Source organism: Protobothrops mucrosquamatus, unplaced genomic scaffold (genome assembly GCF_001527695.2).
Source record: "Protobothrops mucrosquamatus isolate PMUCROS unplaced genomic scaffold, P.Mucros_1.0 scaffold6404, whole genome shotgun sequence".
Classification (NCBI taxonomy): Eukaryota; Metazoa; Chordata; class Lepidosauria; order Squamata; family Viperidae; genus Protobothrops; species Protobothrops mucrosquamatus.
The window spans coordinates 1-6,197 of NW_015392231.1; the positions used below are offsets into that span (position 1 = coordinate 1).

Sequence of the window (6,197 nt, forward strand, 5' to 3'; positions counted from 1 at the left end):
CTGGACCTGGTGGTGCTGGAGCAGCTGCTGGCCCTGCTGCCCGCGGAGATGGCGAGCTGGGTGAGGGAGTGCGGAGCCGAGAGCTGTTCGCAGGCGGTGGCCCTGGCCGAAGGCTTCCTCCTCAGCCAAGCCCAGCGGGAAGAGCCGGGAAAGGGGCAGGTGAGGAGGGCGGGGGGCTTCGTCCTGGGAGCTCCATTAGCGGGGTGGGTGGGAGGGAAGGATCAGAGATCTAGCCATGTCTCTAATAAGACAGATTAAAAATATGACTCTGCAGGCTTTTCTGGAATTCCCCATATTTGGAGAACTAATTTCTTCTTGTTTACCAAATTAACCTTTCTCTTCCTTTACAGCTCTGTATCCTTTGATATTATCCACATATTTCATAATAATCAGTGTTTATTTTGTGATCCGCTGTCACCTGAATCTAGATAAGGGGAAGCAACAGGATTATGTGAATGGCTTCTGATACAGAGCCACATTTAAGAAGCCCTATAATGCCAAAATAGTAACAGAAACAAACTAATTAACACACCCTTACAGTTTATATACATAAAAACACAGTCTGCTGTTTTAACTCCCATTTACTCAAAAATATAGGTAACATGCAGAGTCCCTGAAGTGTCTCTGAATTGGGTTGGGGAAATACAAGTAGGAAAGCAAAATGTAAGGAATGCAAACTATCCTCTGAAAATGGATTATAAATCAGGCTGTTCTTCTGATGCAGGAGCCATTCACAGAGGAGATTTCAGCAGAGCTCCGGGGCAAAAATCGATCCAGCTCTATTCAGGAGCTGTTTTCCAGGAAGACCCAATTCTGGCCACCTTGCCAGGTAAGTGCAGATTTCTTCTGAGAACAGTAGTGTTCCAGCTCCATCCATTCAGGAGCTGTGTTTAATACCGAAAACTGAGTCTATGTGTACTTGAACACAGTGTCCACCCACATTTGGCTTTCAAGATTGTTCTGGAGATGCAAACAGGAGACAATTCACAGGCATGGAACATTGAGTTAGAAATGTAATTTAATTGTAGAAAGAGTTTAATATTTCTTAATACTATTAAGAAGAGTATTTAAAACAGTTAGAAATGAAATCTATGAATTGAAACAAAAGATTAAACACACCTGAGAAGTCTTTATTTTATTAAATATTTATGCCACCCGTCTTCCTTGTAATGTGTCTGTAAGTAGACCAAGAAAAATATAGCACATATAAGTCAACACTAAGTGGCTGTAACAATAAAACTGTTGTTCAAGTGACTTGGGATTTCTAGGACATTACCAATATTTTGAAATAGGTTGAGAAAGAAGTTCCTAGTGGCTCTGTCCTGTTTTCTCAGGAATTTGGACAGGGGTGCAAGTACATCTAGCGGATTTTCTGCCATAAACCTACTTACTGAGTTACCCCAGGCGAGTGGGAAGCTTCCCATGGTTGGCTGTGTTGCATTCTACAACCTGGAAGCCGTGATTTGTGCAGCTGCAGCTTCCTAGCCCCACGGACTATGTAGACAGGATGCCATAAATCTGTCCTGAAAGAAAATGTCCATTTGGTCTCTTGCAGCTGTGTGTTTTCTGTTGTGTGCACTAAGACAGAGAACTTTCAACTGTTTCCTGGGATTGTCTGCTTTTTTCTCTTTCTAGAGCTCTGATTCATTTATGGGGGTGACTGTGGACTTCACAGATGAGGAATGGAGGCTGCTAGATTCTGGCCAGAAGGCCTTGTGCAGAGAAGTCATGCAGGAGGTTTCTAGGAATATGGCTGCTCTGGGTAAGACCAGGATATTCATCTCTCTAAAGGACGCTGGCAGAAGTATTCACCATAGAATTAAGAAATGTCCTAGATACTCCATGGAAGTGATTAAATAGATTGACTGATCAACACCAAAGCTTTAACCAGTTTTTTAGCTGAAAACATTCTTTCTATACAATCAAGAGACTCCTGGATAACAATTTGCAGATATCACATCCTGGCTGGACAAGTGGATTCTACTAAACCAGGAACGCAGATTGACATGTTGTGGGGGGGGGGGGAGACACCTCTCCTTCAGCCTTCTAAATTCTCATCAGAATATTAATTCTCTTTTTTTCCATGCAGATGATGTTTCTGTGAATGAGAACGGCAAGCAGGCAAGGTTAAATCTACTTCAAATAGAGAAGAATGAATTAAAAGTACTAACCCTTGGGCATCAGAGAGACACCAAAAGGCTAAAGAGAAAACAGCCAGAAGATGGAGGGGAGAAGTCATCCACTTCTCTTGGTGTTTGTGGCTTCCTATCCCAGCAAGATCAGAAAGAAACGAGAAAAGGAAAATATAGGAAAAAAGAAAACATGAATTTGAATTACATAACTATGGTGGAAACCAGACTAAAGAAAAACTGCATGCCTGTAGATACTATGGAGAACAACTCCTTCGCTCCTGCTTCACCAAAGAAACAGTATTGGAAACGCAAACCACATACCCCTGTAAAATCTTTGGTGGATTCCAGTATGAGCAGAAAGAGAAGCCTCTGCATGCAGTGTGGAAAGAGTTTCAGCAGGAAAAGTAATCTTAATCGTCACAAAAGGATCCACACTGGGGAGAGACCCTATAAATGCATGGAATGTGGAAAGACCTTTACCCAAAAAGAAAGTCTTAATGTTCACAAAAGGATCCACACTGGGGAGAGACCGTTTAAATGCACAGAATGTGGAAAGACCTTTATCGAGAATGGACATTTTAGTGTTCATCAAAGGATCCATACTGGGGAGAGACCGTATAAATGCACAGAATGTGGAAAGAGTTTCATTAGCAACAGTCATCTTATGCGCCACCAAAAGATTCACAGCAGGGAGAGACCATATAAATACATGAAATGTGGAATGACCTTTACATGGAAAGATAGTCTTAATGTTCATGAAAGGATCCACACTGGGGACAGACCGTATAAATGCACAGAATGTGGGAAAAGGTATATTAGCAAGAGTCATCTTAATTGCCACCAAAGGACTCACAGTGGGAAGCAACCATACAAGTGCATAGACTGGCCACCAAAGTATCCACACGGAAACCAGCCCACAAATGTATAGAATGTGGTGGGGAAAAAAACGCCTTGAATGACTACAGGTAGTCCTTGATTTACAACAACTGAGCCCAAAAATTCTCTTGTTAATTGAGACACTTATTAAGTAAGTTTTCCTCCATTTTATGACCTTTCCTGCCTATGTTGTTAAGTGAATAACTGCAGTTGATAAGTTAGTAATCTGGTTGTTAAGTGACTCTGGCTTCCCCATTGACTTTCCTTGTCAGAACATCACCAAAGGCGATCACATGATCTTGGGACACAGCAACAGTCATGGATATAAACCAGTTGCCAAGCATCTGGATGTTGATCACATGATCATCAGGATGTTGCAATGGTTAAGTGTGAAAATTGTCATGAGTCACTTTTTTCAGTGCCATTGTAACTTTGAAAGGTCACTAAACAAACTGTTGTAGGTCGAGGACTTCCTGGTACAGCAGTCATGTGAAATACAAGGCCCGCGGGCCAAATCCAGCCCTCCATGTGGTTATATTTTGCCCCCGGAACCAACCTACAAATAGCAAAGGACCAGTCCACGCTGCCTCTGTCTGGCCCAGGCTGACCGGGCGCTGATCTACAGGAAAAAACAAATGAATCCATGCATTGAGCTTTATTCGCAATAGTCAACATATTATTCATCCAAGGATCTAGACATGGCAGGAAGTTTATTAAAGCATGGAAAGTGAAAAAAATAATCTGGTTTGAACTGGAATATTATCTACCATACAAGTGATCACACGGAAGAAAAGCTATAAGCAATCGAATATCAGAATTGCTGAGGGCAGATAAGTGACCTTAGTTATAGGCTGATTTATTTCTTCTTTAGGCAAATCTTTGTTTCCACTCAGAGATAATTCATGGGGGAAAAAGAAATTCAAGCCTATTTCAACCTCCCAGCCTCCTCAGGGATATAAAAAGCTCCAGGTTTTGAGGGAGCGGCCAGAATTCCTTCCTTCCTTCTTTCTTTCTTTCTTTCTTTCCTTCTTTCTTTCTTTCCTTCTTTCTTTCTTTCTTTCTTTCTTTCTTTCTTTCTTTCTTTCTTTCTTTCTTTCTTCTCCCTTTTTTTCTTCTAATGCAGGAATTAATTGACTCCTTTCAGCTGAGATTATTCAAACGATTCATTCTCATTGACAATATAGCAAACCTTATTACAAAATCTTATATGCCTTTGTTTTTCTTCTTTACAAACAAACAATGGAAAAGGCTTCTGGAGAACATGGATAGGGAGGGGGTAAGGGGAGAATGAGAATGACTTTGGGAGACATGGGAAGAGCCTTAGGCTGGACAACCATTATGTAAAAGATAACTTTGTCCCCACAAGGAGATTGAGAGGGGAATGGGGCATTAGAAGAATTGTAGAAGAAACTTCCTAATTTTTAAAGTAAAAGGAGAGAAGAAGAAATACTTGCAGAGTTTCAGGATTTTGTATTGTGGCCTCACAGTAGAGATGGCGCGAGTATTCATTCTAGTGCTTCTTGTCTGGATTTAAATCAAAAGGCTGACAAATGCATCCTCCAGTCAGGATTCCCAGACCAGGAATGNATAAAATATGAATATATGCACAAATACATATGCATATTCATATACATTCTCCCTCTCCCTTTCTCACAGACACATGTAGCCCGCTGATCCTGGGGCTTCACTTAGAAAGCAGCATATTTGCTCATCAGAGTATAAACAGTAACATGCCTATTGAAAAGTTTGGTTTCCCTTCTGCCCACTCACAATAGTAACAGCTTTTAGAGTGTCTTTTATGGGAGGTTGTAGTTCTTACACAAAGGCTGAGATTTCTTGCACCAGAATCTTGGCATGCAGTTTTTGCAACTGTTCCTGTATCAAGAGATTTAGTCATTCCTTTATATTGGACTTAACACTGCTCATCTTAATGATTACAATGCAAAAGGAAAGTGATTCAGCAAAGGTGCCACCATAGAAGAAATTAAAACTGAGTAATGGAGGGAGGGAGGGAGGGAAGGACAATGAGAGGGAGAGAAGGACAATGGGAGGGAGGGAAGGAAGAAAGAAAGGGACAATGGGAGAGAGGGAGGGAAGGCATCCACGCCAGTCCCACCCCCCTTCACCAGAGACCCATGGATTTCCCTCCACCCCCCACACACAGGCATCCCGCAACCTGAGTGATGAGCTGGCCACGCCCCTCCGGCCATTGACTTCGCTTGTCAAAAACTTGCAAAAGGTGATCACATGACCCTGGGACACTGAACATCATAAGTATGAATCAGTTGCCAAGCATCCGAATGTAAATCACATGCCCCTGGTGATGCAACAGTCATAAGTGTGAAAAATGGTCATAAATCACTTTTTTCAGTGCCATTGTAACTACGGACAGTCACTAAGCGAATTGTTATAAGTTGTTGTTTTCCTTTTGGGGGGGGTCAAGTTTTTGACACCTTGCTGGGGCGACTGGTGGTACTCGGATGTTGCCTTATCCTAAAAGTGGTACAATGGCTGAAAAGCCCTGATCTATCTATCTACCTATCTATCCCTCTTCCCAGCAACTCCTCAACCAAAGCCCACTGGAACCGCCAGAGTTGAATTAGGAGTGGAAGTAAGCGGTTCTTCTTCCCCATTTACAAACTACCAGTAATAATTGAGCAGAAAGGGAAAAGCCTCCTATAACAAATGCTTAAATTTGGGGGTGGAGATGTTTAAGAACCAACTTTGTTACCTTTTATTCTGAGTTTACTTCTTGTCTTTTAGCAGAGGACCTAAACTGAAAACAACAGTCTGATTTTCAAGGAGCTTTGGATGGTAAATAATAAATGGTAGATATTTTTATGTCATAAATTCTGGTTCTGATGGTAAATAATAATTGGTAGATATTTTTATGTTATAAATTCAACACCTAAAGGAGAAAAGTATAATTCCTGTGTAAAACATATGCAAATTGCTACTCTGAAAAGTCTATTTAGTTGTTATATGGAATTAAGAATTTTTTTTAGCTTGTTCCTGATTTTTAGTCACACAAATTCTTTAGTCACACAAATACTCAAATGAGTATTGATTAATCACATAGGTAAGATTTTCTCCAAGATAATCTCTTCTTTCACGATATCCAGAGGATTAGTATTTAAACAGAGACATGAAGAACGAGGGGATCGGCGCCAGCTCCGTTAAACCGAAACC

General features: G+C 41.3%; 1 pseudogene; it reads left to right on the forward strand.

Moving 5' to 3' along the window:
- The first annotated feature begins 580 nt into the window (after window positions 1-580).
- Window positions 581-6,197, forward strand: part of LOC107300224 — a 37,562-nt pseudogene continuing 31,945 nt past the window's right edge.